Here is a 14,556-nt window from a genome sequence, read left to right on the forward strand (position 1 = left end):
AACACAGCCCACGCAGTATTTAACACAGCCCACGCAGTATTTAACACAGCCCACGCAGTATTTAACACAGCCCACGCAGTATTTAACACAGCCCACGCAGTATTTAACACAGCCCACGCAGTATTTAACACAGCCCACGCAGTATTTAACACAGCCCACGCAGTATTTAACACAGCCCACGCAGTATTTAACACAGCCCACGCAGTATTTAACACAGCCCACGCAGTATTTAACACAGCCCACGCAGTATTTAACACAGCCCACGCAGTATATAACACAGCCCACGCAGTATCTAGCAGCCCACGCAGTATCTAACATTGCCCACATAGTATATAGCACAGCCCACGCAGTATCTAGCAGACACGCGGTATATAACACAGCCCACTCAGTATTTAGCATTGTGGGCACCATATCCCTGTGAAAAAAAAATAATTAAAATAAAAAATAGTTATATACTCACCCGCAGAGATCCAGCGAAGTCCTGGCGATGCACGCGCGGCTGCCGCCATCTTCCATTCCCAGGATGCATTGCGAAATTACCCATTAGACTTAGCGGTCTCGCGAGACCGCCAAGTCTTCTGGGTAATTTCGCAATGCATCTCTGGGAACGGAAGATAGCGGCGGGAGCGAGCTCATCGTCCGACGACGGAAGGTGAGAATAGCCTTTTTTATTTTTTATTATTTTTAACATTACATCTTTTTACTATTGATGCCGCATAGGGAGCATCAATAGTAAAAAGTAGGGGACACACAGGGTTAATAGCAGCGGTAACGGAGTGCATTACCCGTGCCATAACGCGGTCAGTTACCGCTGGTATTAACCCCGTGTTTGCGGTGACTGGAGGGGAGTATGCGGGCGCCGGGCACCGAGTGCAGGGGAGTAGGGAGGGACTAATCGGACTGTGCCCATCGCTGATTGGTCGCGGCAGCCATGACAGGCAGCTGGCGAGACCAATCAGCAACGCTAAGATTTCTGTGACGAAGTTGCAGACAGAAAGACGGAAGTACCCCTTAGACAAATCATACATACATACATACATACGGAAACCCTTATAGCTCTGGAGAAAACGACCACAAAATGGGCACAGATTTGCTTGGCTTGACGCAGAGACAGTATGTTAGTACATTAGTCACTAGGGGAGATTGTTATTAGTGATGAGCTAACGTGCTCGAATTAGGTGTTATCCCCATGTATGCTCGGGTGCTGACCGAGTCTTCTCTGTGCTCGAAAAATATGTTCGAGTCCACGCGGCTGTTAGACAGCCACAATACATGCTGGGATTGTCTGTTTGGAAGACAACCTCTGTATATGTTGCATGTGTCTAACAGACACGAGACATGCAGCCGCGGGATCTCGAACATATTTTCGAGCAAGCCTTAGACACCTAAGCATGCTCAGATAGCACCTTAGCCCAGCACGTTCGCTCACCACTAATTTTTATCAAGTAGAACAATGAAGGTTCCTGTTGAATGACAGAAAGTTGATACATAAAGTATGTTTGGAAATGAAACATCTCTTTAATTGGAATGGTTGAGTACTTTGTATTTGGCAATGCCAATGGCATGTGAGCAGCACGTGGCTCGTAGACCCCAAGTGTGTGACTCACCAGCTTGCTTGACAAACTCGAGTTTTTATGTGGTTCATGAAACAGCAAAGTGAATCTATCATTTAATTAGTGTCTAATATCCAGGGCAGCCATAAAGGGCATTGCTCACTCCAGAGGACCTATGATGTTTATACTTTACATGTACTGTCAACTGATTTCAATTAGGCAAGTACAACCAACACCAAATGCAATGGGGTCGAAATGTGGTGTTCATCTGGAGGAGAACACCATGATGCGCAAGGTAAGGATGGAGACTGATATTTTAAATGGGATAAAACTGCAACACACTGCGACTCGTCCTAAGGCATCAAATGCGAAACGCGGGGTAAATTTTACCGCAATAAAGCATCTAATTCCATATCCTACCTTCGTCATGATGGTTTAAATCTCCAGACGAAAACCACACTTTGGGTTGTTCACAGTACCAAAGTTGACCACACCTTTTAGTGGTGGCCACTAATAGGGAGCTATTAGCTTCAGATACAGTTAAGAGGACAAAGATAACAATATGGATGGATGATTAAAAGCTATATATTTTAATTAATATTAAAATACATTAGGATGCAATGAATACTTATCTGTTTTATACTTGATCCTTTATGGCCAGCCATTCTGACCCACTGCCCGACCTGGAGAAGCAGCAATATTTCAGCCAAACCTAAAGGGTTGGGCCAGGATCGCACAACCAATATGTTTATTTCTTTATAATTTCCCTCCAAAAGGTATTAAGTGCTGAGACAGCCCTGTGTCTTTTTCTGTTTTTTTTTAGTACTCCCTTTTAAAGAGTTTTCACTGTTAGAAAAGTGGATCCCAACGGGTCATACAGTAGTAGCACAACACATACAGAAACTATAAATATATGACTATATCTGCTGGTAAACTGCGCTTGTTTTTTTTGTAGGAAGCAAGTTCCTTTTATATGGCAGCTTGAGGATCTTTTCATATAGGTGAATTGTTAGCCCTATATTAGAATTAGCTTTAAATTCTTTAACATTTCTAAACATTTTGTACGCACGTTCCAATTTTTAGTCCACGTAGCAACAAATTGAATTGTTGTATTCCTCTCTGTGTGGGTGTATCACACTCTGTCTCTTCATGGAAACTTTAACATTTTGATAATACACAGATGAGTTATAATCATAGAATAAGAGTCAAATGAGGACACACTAAGGAAAAAAAGTGATGATGGATTCTTAGAATATTAATGACATAGGAGTTCTTGGCCATACAATACAGCATTAGAGCCAGCAACAACCCATGATTTGCTGTAATGTTAGTTAGTAAACATTGCGCCTTTACATTAAAAAAAAAAAAAAAAAAGAGGCTTGGTCTACATCCTGCGCTGTATGGAGGCACGCAAGCACTCGAACACAGCTGACCTATCAACCACATATCTATAGAACAAAACTCCTTAAGAAATGAACAACAGATGTCTGAGACCACCACTCCAGACGGCACATGTACTAGTTTCTATAAAAATTGTATTTATAACATAGATTGTTAACAAAGTCTTTCCACGTGTAAGGTTAACGCAGCAGACCACACAACTATGTAGAAAAGCATCAAATTTATTTAGAAATTAAATAAGGGTGAAAAACTCAAGTAAAGTGGACAGCTGTTTGTGCAGTTAATTGTTGTCTTTTTTTTTTTTTTTTTTTTGCATATTCCTAATTTAACGAAAAACACATTGAAAAAAAAAAGTATAACAATTTCAGAAACACGCGCAACCCTGGCAAGTGACAAAATAGTTCCGAATGAGCAATCCTCCCGACTCAGCCAAAGTGTGGGAACCTCTTTGTGATAGGCTGTGCATTGATATGGAAATTGTAGCGAAAAGCAACTACGGTACATGTTTAAAAAAAAAAAAAAAAGCTAAGAATGATCCCCAGAGGCTGCTAATTTCCAACTTCGTGTTTTTACTCCTAAAGCCTTAACTTAGAATAAAAAGTGAGAATAATCAATATAAAAAGTTACAAACAAAAGCTACACTTGGTGGAATTGTATAAGTAACGGATCACAACAAACTGTATATTACTCAATTTTTACCAAACGCTTTGACTCAATTTGGTTGTCGGAGTCAGGTATAAAACGAGAAAGTGAGTGTAACAATGTGTATATTAGGTTAGGTCATCAAACTCTAAGGAGGTATGCGCCGGCCAGTGGCCAGTCAGGATGGATTTGTAAGAATCCATCCTCTATAAGAACTCCACACAATAAGATAAATAGAAAAAGTATACCGCATAGTATACGTTTCTATGCAGTAGCCCTCTGTATAGGAAAGTACAGACTGCTGTGCTATCCTACATCATTTCCCAGACACATACCTGCCAGACAGAGGCCTAAAGTACACAGTTTTGGCCTCCGTCTGGTGAATGGGGGCCTTTGTCTATGTTACAGTATGTCAGGAAAAGCTCCTGACATGTACGGTAGAATAAGTGCACAGTAGCAGTGTATATTTAGCCATTAGTCTCATCCAGACATCCGGTTATCTCATGTACGAGAAAAACGGACTGGGTATTTTGATCAAAGTTTGATCAGAGTGTGGTCCGAGTCAGTTTTTCTCATATGAGTAAAAAAAATGTTTTTAAATGTTTTTAAATGTCTTTAAATGTCTTTCTGACAGTCCGTAAAGATGGAACTGAACTTGGTGGTCATCAAATTGAGATTTGATTTTTTTTTCACGACCCAATAAATTTTTATTTCAAATTTTGATCTGACCATGGGATTAAAATTGGGCACATCTCTGATTTTCCACGGATAGCTCATATACGAGCACATTGGAAATCTGAAGGAGGCCTTACACGGTTAGGGATCATACAGAGGTCTGTGCAAATCAGTCCGATCTCACGAGTCTCCCAACCGAAGCATGACAGCTTCACATGACATCAGACCGAAATACACGGGTGTCTGCATGAGCCCTTAGGAGGGTCGTCACCATAGTTTTATACATGGCCTGGACAACTTCTTTTAATAAATTTGTCACATTTCCCTTTATGCATAGCGCAAATAATTTTTTTCCCTAATATCATAGTTTTCACATATGATCTCTTTAGCAACCAAACTGGCCTAAACAAGATGCAGAATTAAATGTTTGTTTATAGTGATAAATCACTAAGGCCACGTTCACACAGCAGTACGGTATTTCAGAAGTTTGAAGCAATATTTGTTGCCAGGAGAGGGTTCACAATATAGGAACTTTGGCGTATAGCTATAGATGCAAAATTACAGTTGTGTAAAAGGGACTTAAGTCAGTAAGTTTAAGGAGGACCCAATGGGCCTTTGTTGGCTCCCAAATAACAGAACCTAATGGTACTGTACCTGCCATCTCAAAAAGGTGTCTCTCCTCTGTAGCCTAATTTCATTGGTCATTTCAAGAAAATTAGGTTTATTGCTCGCATCATATGCTGATGGTTGGATCCAGTCAAGAATGTGGAAACGCTGCCAAGTCAATCTCCCCCACACCTTATCCTCATGATTGACATCACTGAGGACATTTCCTGCCTTCACTGATGTGAAGCCACAAACTGAACGGTTTGGTGAGGATTTTTGCTGCTGTGGATTCATTTCACTGCAGAAAATCTGTGTATTAGGTCTATATGGGAGGTACCGGGTATAATCGACATAGATGAAAGTGAGATTATAGATCCTCGCTTTCATCAATGCCGATTATACCCGGTACCTTCCATATAGGGCTCATCCAGTGCAAACCGGGCCCCAGCTCCACATGGATGGATGGAATAGACCAATAAACCAATCATCCTGTGATCAAACAAGTAATGCTGCCATCCTACATTATGACAGGGCCACACAACCACGAGGGCACTAAAACCAAGACAATAACTTAATGCCGATTTCTATAGGATTCATACAAATAAAAGGACTTAAACATTAAATGATATTGGTGATATGTATAGCTTTGCAGGTGCTGCAGAACTACAAGTACTTCCCCATCCTTCATTGACTTATAGCCATATAATTATGTTGTATTGAAACTACGGTATTTATAAACACAAGACAGACGTCTTACACAAAGACTTTAAAGAAAAACATAAATTGAAGCAAACATCAGACGGAAAGAAATCTATAATCCTTAGTGACATTTATAAGGAAGTACATGTAACCTTACTGGCTAGAATCCCCAGCACAGCCATAGGCAGCTCCGTCCGCCCCATAGAATAGCTCCCTGTCATCGAACACATCTGAGATTGTCAGCTGCATCCCAGACCATTCCTTCCTGTAGGGGGCGCATCATATCTTCTGCTACAACTTTACCTGTATACAGATTTCCTCTGGCATCAATACCTAAAGTGGTTGGGATCTGCGCTGTAATTCACAGGTAGCATATTGTGTGGTCTAATAAATCTATGCGATGCAATAAAAATCAGAATAGCGGTCAGTCACATGGATGATTCCATAATCAATGGCAGCTGGCAGATAATTACAAGTCAGCTATAAAAGCTTCTACACCTGGGAGACCTCAAGAAATATCAGAAATCACCAAGAATTGGCGGTCTAGAATAACGCAATCAGGTCACTGGGCGACAGATGCATGTTCTACATTATTTACTATGCCTGTTATATAATGTCTGAAAGCAGCACAAAGGGATAATACATCAGTCTGTGACTTTTAATGTGAGTAATTGGGAATTCCATAGAACATTCCACCAAGGAGCAATAAGAAGATCTGGAGAAGAGATATCAGTGCGGACAAGTGGCAGCAGCGACTCCGAGCGTTCCCTTCATTTCTCCAATGTGCCCCCTGGATCCAGACGTTTGCACCGTCTTCCCAGATCGCCGGAGGCTTCGGATTCTTGGCTTTTTTTCCTAGGAGGAGCTTTGCCTTCACCTGAGTGACATGTGGCAGAACTGTATGCCAGACAGTACGTGCGGCACAAGAGCCGCCTTCATCTCCAGCCTGGGGCCACACATTTCTTCTGCTCTCCTGTTTATTTTCCCAGAGGATAATTCCACCTTGTGACAGGGGGAACAGTCAGAAATGTCATCGCTGCCATTGTTCTGGCCACAAAGCAGGATACTGCCACCAACGTCAAGGCGAGAAGCGCAACATCTGCCCAAAGATGGACAACCAGCGGCCGGCCCAATGAGGACCACAATACCTGACTACCCATGGGCAAGAAGAAAGGGCACATCACCCAAATAATGGGGTCAGGGCACTAGTCGGCTTCTAGGTGTGAAAGTTGTATTGCCCAATCATAGGCATCACCCTGTCAGCCCCCCACCAGGCAGCATCTGCTGCATCACCATCACTTGTTCCACTGCCTCAGGACTGGTGATGCCCTGCCAGCTGTCTGTGCCACCATCACTGCTGAGACCCCACAGCACCAGGGGAAATGCCCAGCCGGGGAGAGGGGCACTGGGCAGGAGGGCACAAGGGGTCCGCAGCCAGCTGGAGGAGCGCGCAGCCTGCAGAGCCGGGCTCAGGGGAGCCTCCCTGGAATGCTAGGCTAGGATGGAGGCTGCTAGGCTAGGATGGAGGCTGCTCCCCGCACACTGTGCCCCGGCCCGTCTCCTCCCCGCACACTGTGCCCCGGCCCGTCTCCTCCAGCCTGTGCCGGCAGTGCGGGGAGGACGTGTCACCGACACATGCCAGCCTGGCACAGCACACCGCGGGGTGACGGGCGCACCCCGCACATCACTGCATCCCCGCACCAGCCCCCGCAGTCATGTGCCCGGATGCCAGGCTGCAGGGACCCGGCGGAGCCACATTACAGCGGAGCTCGGGAAACTTTTTATTGCCCGGCGTTATCAGCCAGGAAAGCAGCGGAGTGTGAGCGGCTCAGGGACGGGAGGCGGGCGGCAGGCTGCGGCCGGTCCGTTACCTTATGTAGCGCTGAAATAGGGGGGTTTGGACAGCAGGTCGCCCGACGTGCGCAGCTCCTCCACTAATCCCGGCCAGCATGAGACCTGAGCGGCAGTGAGGGGCCTCCCAGTCCCGGGCAGCTCAAGGAGCGACCTCCACCGCAGGCCACGCCCCTGCACTGTGTGATTGGCCCGGGGACTCTGCTGCAGAAAAGGCTCCGCCCAGTCACGGCTTTGTTGGCCAGGCAGGGGTTAACCCCGGGTGACGGTGTGAGGACGGTGTGAGGACGGTGTCGGTCCCTGTAATCCCGGCATCACTGGTATCTCTGCTCGGCTCCATGCACACTGGTGCTGCTTTCTCCTCACTTCTCCCTACACACAAAATGATGATGTGCGACATATTGGGATGATGAACTCTCAACATTGAAACTGTGACACCAAGTAGGAAAAGTCGCGGGGTTATGGAGATCCCATGTCAAAGATAAGAGCGGGGGGCGCACAGATCCCGCCGCTGCCACCACTGACAGTGAGCGCTGCCCAGTGGCGTAACTACAAAGCTATGGGCCCCGGTGCGAACTTCCAAATGCCCCCCCCACCTTCCCCTAGATACGCCTCGGACTGTTGCAGGAATCTCCTGCACTGCAACATGGTGTTGGGTGCCAGCACAGCCCGCACAGTGGTATATCCAGCACAGCCCGCACAGTGGTATATCCAGCACAGCCCGCACAGAGGTATATCCAGCAGAGCCCGCACAGTGGTATATCCAGCACAGCCCGCACAGTGGTATATACAGCACAGCCCGCACAGTGGTATATCCAGCACAGACCGCACAGTGGTATATCCAGCACAGACCGCACAGTGGTATATCCAGCACAGCCCGCACAGAGGTATATCCAGCACAGCCCGCACAGTGGTATATCCAGCACAGCCCGCACAGTGGTATATCCAGCACAGCCCGCACAGAGGTATATCCAGCACAGCCCGCACAGTGGTATATCCAGCACAGCCCGCACAGTGGTATATAGAGCACAGCCCGCACAGTGGCATATAGAGCACAGCCCGCACAGTGGTATATCCAGCACAGCCCGCACAGCGGTATATCCAGCAAAGCCCGCACAGTGGCATATAGAGCACAGCCCGCACAGTGGTATATCCAGCACAGCCCGCACAGTGGTATATCCAGCACAGACCGCACAGCGGTATATCCAGGACAGCTCGCACAGTGGTATATCCAGCAGAGCCCGCACAGTGGTATATCCAGCACAGCCCGCACAGTGGTATATCCAGCACAGCCCGCACAGTGGTATATCCAGCACAGCCCGCACAGAGGTATATCCAGCACAGCCCGCACAGAGGTATATCCAGCACAGCCCGCACAGTGGTATATCCAGGACAGCTCGCACAGTGGTATATACAGCACAGCCCGCACAGTGGTATGTACAGCACAGCCCGCACAGTGGTATATACAGCACAGCCCGCACAGTGGTGTATCCAGCACAGCCCGCACAGTGGTATATAGAGCACAGCCCGCACAGTGGTATATCCAGCACAGCCCGCACAGTGGTATATAGAGCACAGCCCGCACAGTGGTATATCCAGCACAGCCCGCACAGTGGTATATACAGCACAGCCCGCACAGTGGTATATCCAGCACAGCCAGCACAGTGGTATATAGAGCACAGCCCGCACAGTGGTATATCCAGCACAGCCCGCACAGTGGTATATCCAGCACAGCCCGCACAGTGGTATATAGAGCACAGCCCGCACAGTGGTATATCCAGCACAGCCCGCACAGTGGTATATAGAGCACAGCCCGCACAGTGGTATATCCAGCACAGCCCGCACAGTGGTATATACAGCACAGCCCGCACAGTGGTATATCCAGCACAGCCAGCACAGTGGTATATCCAGCACAGCCCGCACAGTGGTATATCCAGCACAGCCCGCACAGTGGTATATAGAGCACAGCCCGCACAGGGGTATATCCAGCACAGCCCGCACAGTGGTATATAGAGCACAGCCCGCACAGTGGTATATCCAGCACAGCCCGCACAGTGGTATATAGAGCACAGCCCGCACAGTGGTATATCCAGCACAGCCCGCACAGTGGTATATCCAGCACAGCCCGCACAGTGGTATATCCAGCACAGCCCGCACAGTGGTATATAGAGCACAGCCCGCACAGGGGTATATCCAGCACAGCCCGCACAGTGGTATATAGAGTACAGCCCGCACAGTGGTATATCCAGCACAGCCCGCACAGTGGTATATCCAGCACAGCCCGCACAGTGGTATATCCAGCACAGCCCGCACAGTGGTATATCCAGCACAGCCCGCACAGTGGTATATCCAGCACAGCCCGCACAGTGGTATATCCAGCACAGCCCGCACAGTGGTATATAGAGCACAGCCCGCACAGTGGTATATCCAGCACAGCCCGCACAGTGGTATATAGAGCACAGCCCGCACAGTGGTATATCCAGCACAGCCCGCACAGTGGTATATCCAGCACAGCCCGCACAGTGGTATATAGAGCACAGCCCGCACAGGGGTATATCCAGCACAGCCCGCACAGTGGTATATAGAGCACAGCCCGCACAGGGGTATATCCAGCACAGCCCGCACAGGGGTATATCCAGGACAGCCCGCACAGTGGTATATCCAGCACAGCCCAAACAGTGGTATATCCAGCACAGCCCGCACAGTGGTATATCCAGCACAGCCCGCACAGTGGTATATAGAGCACAGCCCGCACAGGGGTATATCCAGCACAGCCCGCACAGTGGTATATAGAGCACAGCCCGCACAGTGGTATATCCAGCACAGCCCGCACATTGGTATATCCAGCACAGCCAGCACAGTGGTATATCCAGCACAGCCCGCACAGTGGTATATCCAGCACAGCCCGCACAGTGGTATATAGAGCACAGCCCGCACAGGGGTATATCCAGCACAACCCGCACAGTGGTATATAGAGCACAGCCCGCACAGTGGTATATCCAGCACAGCCCGCACAGTGGTATATACAGCACAGCCCGCACAGTGGTATATACAGCACAGCCCGCACAGTGGTATATCCAGCACAGCCAGCACAGTGGTATATCCAGCACAGCCCGCACAGTGGTATATCCAGCACAGCCCGCACAGTGGTATATAGAGCACAGCCCGCACAGGGGTATATCCAGCACAGCCCGCACAGTGGTATATAGAGCACAGCCCGCACAGTGGTATATCCAGCACAGCCCGCACAGTGGTATATCCAGCACAGCCCGCACAGTGGTATATAGAGCACAGCCCGCACAGTGGTATATCCAGCACAGCCCGCACAGTGGTATATAGAGCACAGCCCGCACAGTGGTATATACAGCACAGCCCGCACAGTGGTATATCCAGCACAGCCCGCACAGTGGTATATCCAGCACAGCCCGCACAGTGGTATATCCAGCACAGCCCGCACAGTGGTATATAGAGCACAGCCCGCACAGGGGAATATCCAGCACAGCCCGCACAGTGGTATATAGAGCACAGCCCGCACAGTGGTATATCCAGCACAGCCCGCACAGTGGTATATCCAGCACAGCCCGCACAGTGGTATATCCAGCACAGCCCGCACAGTGGTATATAGAGCACAGCCCGCACAGTGGTATATCCAGCACAGCCCGCACAGTGGTATATAGAGCACAGCCCGCACAGTGGTATATCCAGCACAGCCAGCACAGTGGTATATCCAGCACAGCCCGCACAGTGGTATATCCAGCACAGCCCGCACAGTGGTATATCCAGCACAGCCCGCACAGTGGTATATCCAGCACAGCCCGCACAGTGGTATATCCAGCACAGCCCGCACAGTGGTATATCCAGCACAGCCCGCACAGTGGTATATCCAGCACAGCCCGCACAGTGGTATATCCAGCACAGCCCGCACAATGGTATATCCAGCACAGCCCGCACAGGGGTATATCCAGCACAGCCCGCACAGTGGTATATAGAGCACAGCCCGCACAGGGGTATATCCAGCACAGCCCGCACAGTGGTATATAGAGCACAGCCCGCACAGTGGTATATCCAGCACAGCCCGCACAGTGGTATATCCAGCACAGCCCGCACAGTGGTATATCCAGCACAGCCTGCACAGTGGTATATCCAGCACAGCCAGCACAGTGGTATATCCAGCACAGCCCGCACAGTGGTATATCCAGCACAGCCCGCACAGTGGTATATAGAGCACAGCCCGCACAGGGGTATATCCAGCACAGCCCGCACAGTGGTATATAGAGCACAACCCGCACAGTGGTATATTCAGCACAGCCCGCACAGTGGTATATACAGCACAGCCCGCACAGTGGTGTATCCAGCACAGCCAGCACAGTGGTATATCCAGCACAGCCCGCACAGTGGTTTATCCAGCACAGCCCGCACAGTGGTATATAGAGCACAGCCCGCACAGTGGTATATCCAGCACAGCCCGCACAGTGGTATATAGAGCACAGCCCGCACAGTGGTATATCCAGCACAGCCCACACAGTGGTATATACAGCACAGCCCGCACAGTGGTATATCCAGCACAGCCAGCACAGTGGTATATCCAGCACAGCCCGCACAGTGGTATATCCAGCACAGCCCGCACAGTGGTATATAGAGCACAGCCCGCACAGGGGTATATCCAGCACAGCCCGCACAGTGGTATATAGAGCACAGCCCGCACAGTGGTATATCCAGCACAGCCCACACAGTGGTATATACAGCACAGCCCGCACAGTGGTATATCCAGCACAGCCCGCACAGTGGTATATAGAGCACAGCCCGCACAGTGGTATATCCAGCACAGCCCGCACAGTGGTATATAGAGCACAGCCCGCACAGTGGTATATCCAGCACAGCCCGCACAGTGGTATATAGAGCACAGCCCACACAGTGGTATATCCAGCACAGCCCGCACAGTGGTATATCCAGCACAGACCGCACAGTGGTATATCCAGCACAGCCCGCACAGGGGTATATCCAGCACAGCCCGCACAGTGGTATATCCAGCACAGCCCGCACAGTGGTATATAGAGCACAGCCCTCACAGGGGTATATCCAGCACAGCCCGCACAGTGGTATATCCAGCACAGCCCGCACAGTGGTATATAGAGCACAGCCCGCACAGTGGTATATCCAGCACAGCCCGCACAGTGGTATATCCAGCACAGCCCGCACAGTGGTATATCCAGCACAGCCCGCACAGTGGTATATCCAGCACAGCCCGCACAGTGGTATATCCAGCACAGCCCGCACAGTGGTATATCCAGCACAGCCCGCACAGTGGTATATACAGCACAGCCCACACAGTGGTATATCCAGCACAGCCCGCACAGTGGTATATAGAGCACAGCCCGCACAGTGGTATATACAGCACAGCCCGCACAGTGGTATATAGAGCACAGCCCGCACAGTGGTATATCCAGCACAGCCCGCACAGTGGTATATCCAGCACAGCCCGCACAGTGGTATATCCAGCACAGCCCGCACAGTGGTATATAGAGCACAGCCCATACAGTGGTATATCCAGCACAGCCCGCACAGTGGTATATACAGCACAGCCCACACAGTAGTATATACAGCACAGCCTGCACAGTGGTATATCCAGGACAGCCCGCACAGTGGTATATCCAGGACAGCCCGCACAGTGGTATATCCAGGACAGCCCGCACAGTGGTATATTCAGCACAGCCCGCACAGTGGTATATCCAGCACAGCCCGCACAGTGGTATATCCAGCACAGCCCGCACAGTGGTATATCCAGCACAGCCCGCACAGTGGTATATAGAGCACAGCCCGCACAGTGGTGTATAGAGCACCGCCCGCACAGTGGTATATCCAGCACAGCCCGCACAGTGGTATATCCAGCACAGCCCGCACAGTGGTATATCCAGCACAGCCCGCACAGTCGTATATAGAGCACAGCCCGCACAGTGGTATATAGAGCACAGCCCGCACAGTGGTATATAGAGCACAGCCCGCACAGTGGTATATCCAGGACAGCCCGCACAGTGGTATATCCAGCACAGCCCGCACAGTGGTATATCCAGCACAGCCTGCACAGTGGTATATCCAGGACAGCCCGCACAGTGGTATATCCAGCACAGCATGCACAGTGGTATATCCGGCACAGCCGCACAGTGGTATATCCAGCACAGCCCGCACAGTGGTATATAGAGCACAGCCCGCACAGTGGTATATAGAGCACAGCCCGCACAGTGGTATATCCAGCACAGCCCGCACAGTGGTATATAGAGCACAGCCCGCACAGTGGTATATAGAGCACAGCCCGCACAGGGATATATACAGCACAGCCCGCACTGGGGTATATAGAGCACAGCCAGCACGGGTATATACAGCACAGCCTGCACAGGTATGTATACAGCACAGCCGGCACAGGGGTATATACAGCACAGCCCGCACAGGGGTATATAGAGCACAGCCCACATCTCATCCCACCACCCCCGATAATGGCCCCACAGTCCGGTTAAAAAGAAAAAAAAAAAACACTCTCCTCACCTTTCCTTTTGCCCGCGCTGCTCGTCCCTGCTCCTGTCTCGGTGGCTGCAGTCTGCGCAGGACACAGCAGGTGCGCGATGATATGACGTCATCGCGCACCCGCAGTGTACTGTCTGAGGCAGAGCGGGGAATGATGGGAGAGGGAGCGTCAAGAGACGCTCTCTCCGACATCATTGCATTGAACTATACCGGTGTCATAGACGCCGGTATAGTTAAATGCGGCGGCGGCGGCGGCACTGGCGGGGGGCGGGGGGGAACAGTACAGCGGGTGGCCCACTACTGGCACCGGCTCTTCTGGCATTTGCCAGAAGTGCCCGATGGCCAGTCCGGCCCCGCAGGTCAGGGGCCGGCCCTGGGCCCCTGACCTGCGGGGCCCGGTCGCAATGGCGACCGCTGCGACCGCGGTAGTTACGCCCCTGGCGCTTCCTCCAATCACCAGGACGATGATGAGGAGTGATGGCCACCTCCGCGTCCACCGCAGGCCCGGGTATCGGGGGTCACAGTGAGCCATAGGCGGATTATAAAGCCGGCAATGTGAACTGGGGCTGCCCTCACTGTAATGTGCGGGTGCAATAACCCGGCGCTGGAC

At 50.4% G+C, this 14,556-nt stretch overlaps 1 protein-coding gene across 1 annotated transcript in view; it reads right to left on the bottom strand.

The window, feature by feature from the left end:
* The window catches only part of FNDC3B (fibronectin type III domain containing 3B), a 489,123-nt gene extending 481,542 nt beyond the window's left edge, over nt 1-7,581 (bottom strand). Inside the window, exon 1 of the mRNA XM_077290528.1 lies at nt 7,448-7,581. The gene's annotated coding sequence lies outside the window, so the exon portion shown is untranslated. The remainder of the gene's footprint in view (nt 1-7,447) is intronic.
* Between the last annotated feature and the right edge of the window lie 6,975 nt (nt 7,582-14,556).

This window comes from Ranitomeya variabilis, chromosome 2 (genome assembly GCF_051348905.1).
Source record: "Ranitomeya variabilis isolate aRanVar5 chromosome 2, aRanVar5.hap1, whole genome shotgun sequence".
NCBI classification, from domain to species: Eukaryota; Metazoa; Chordata; class Amphibia; order Anura; family Dendrobatidae; genus Ranitomeya; species Ranitomeya variabilis.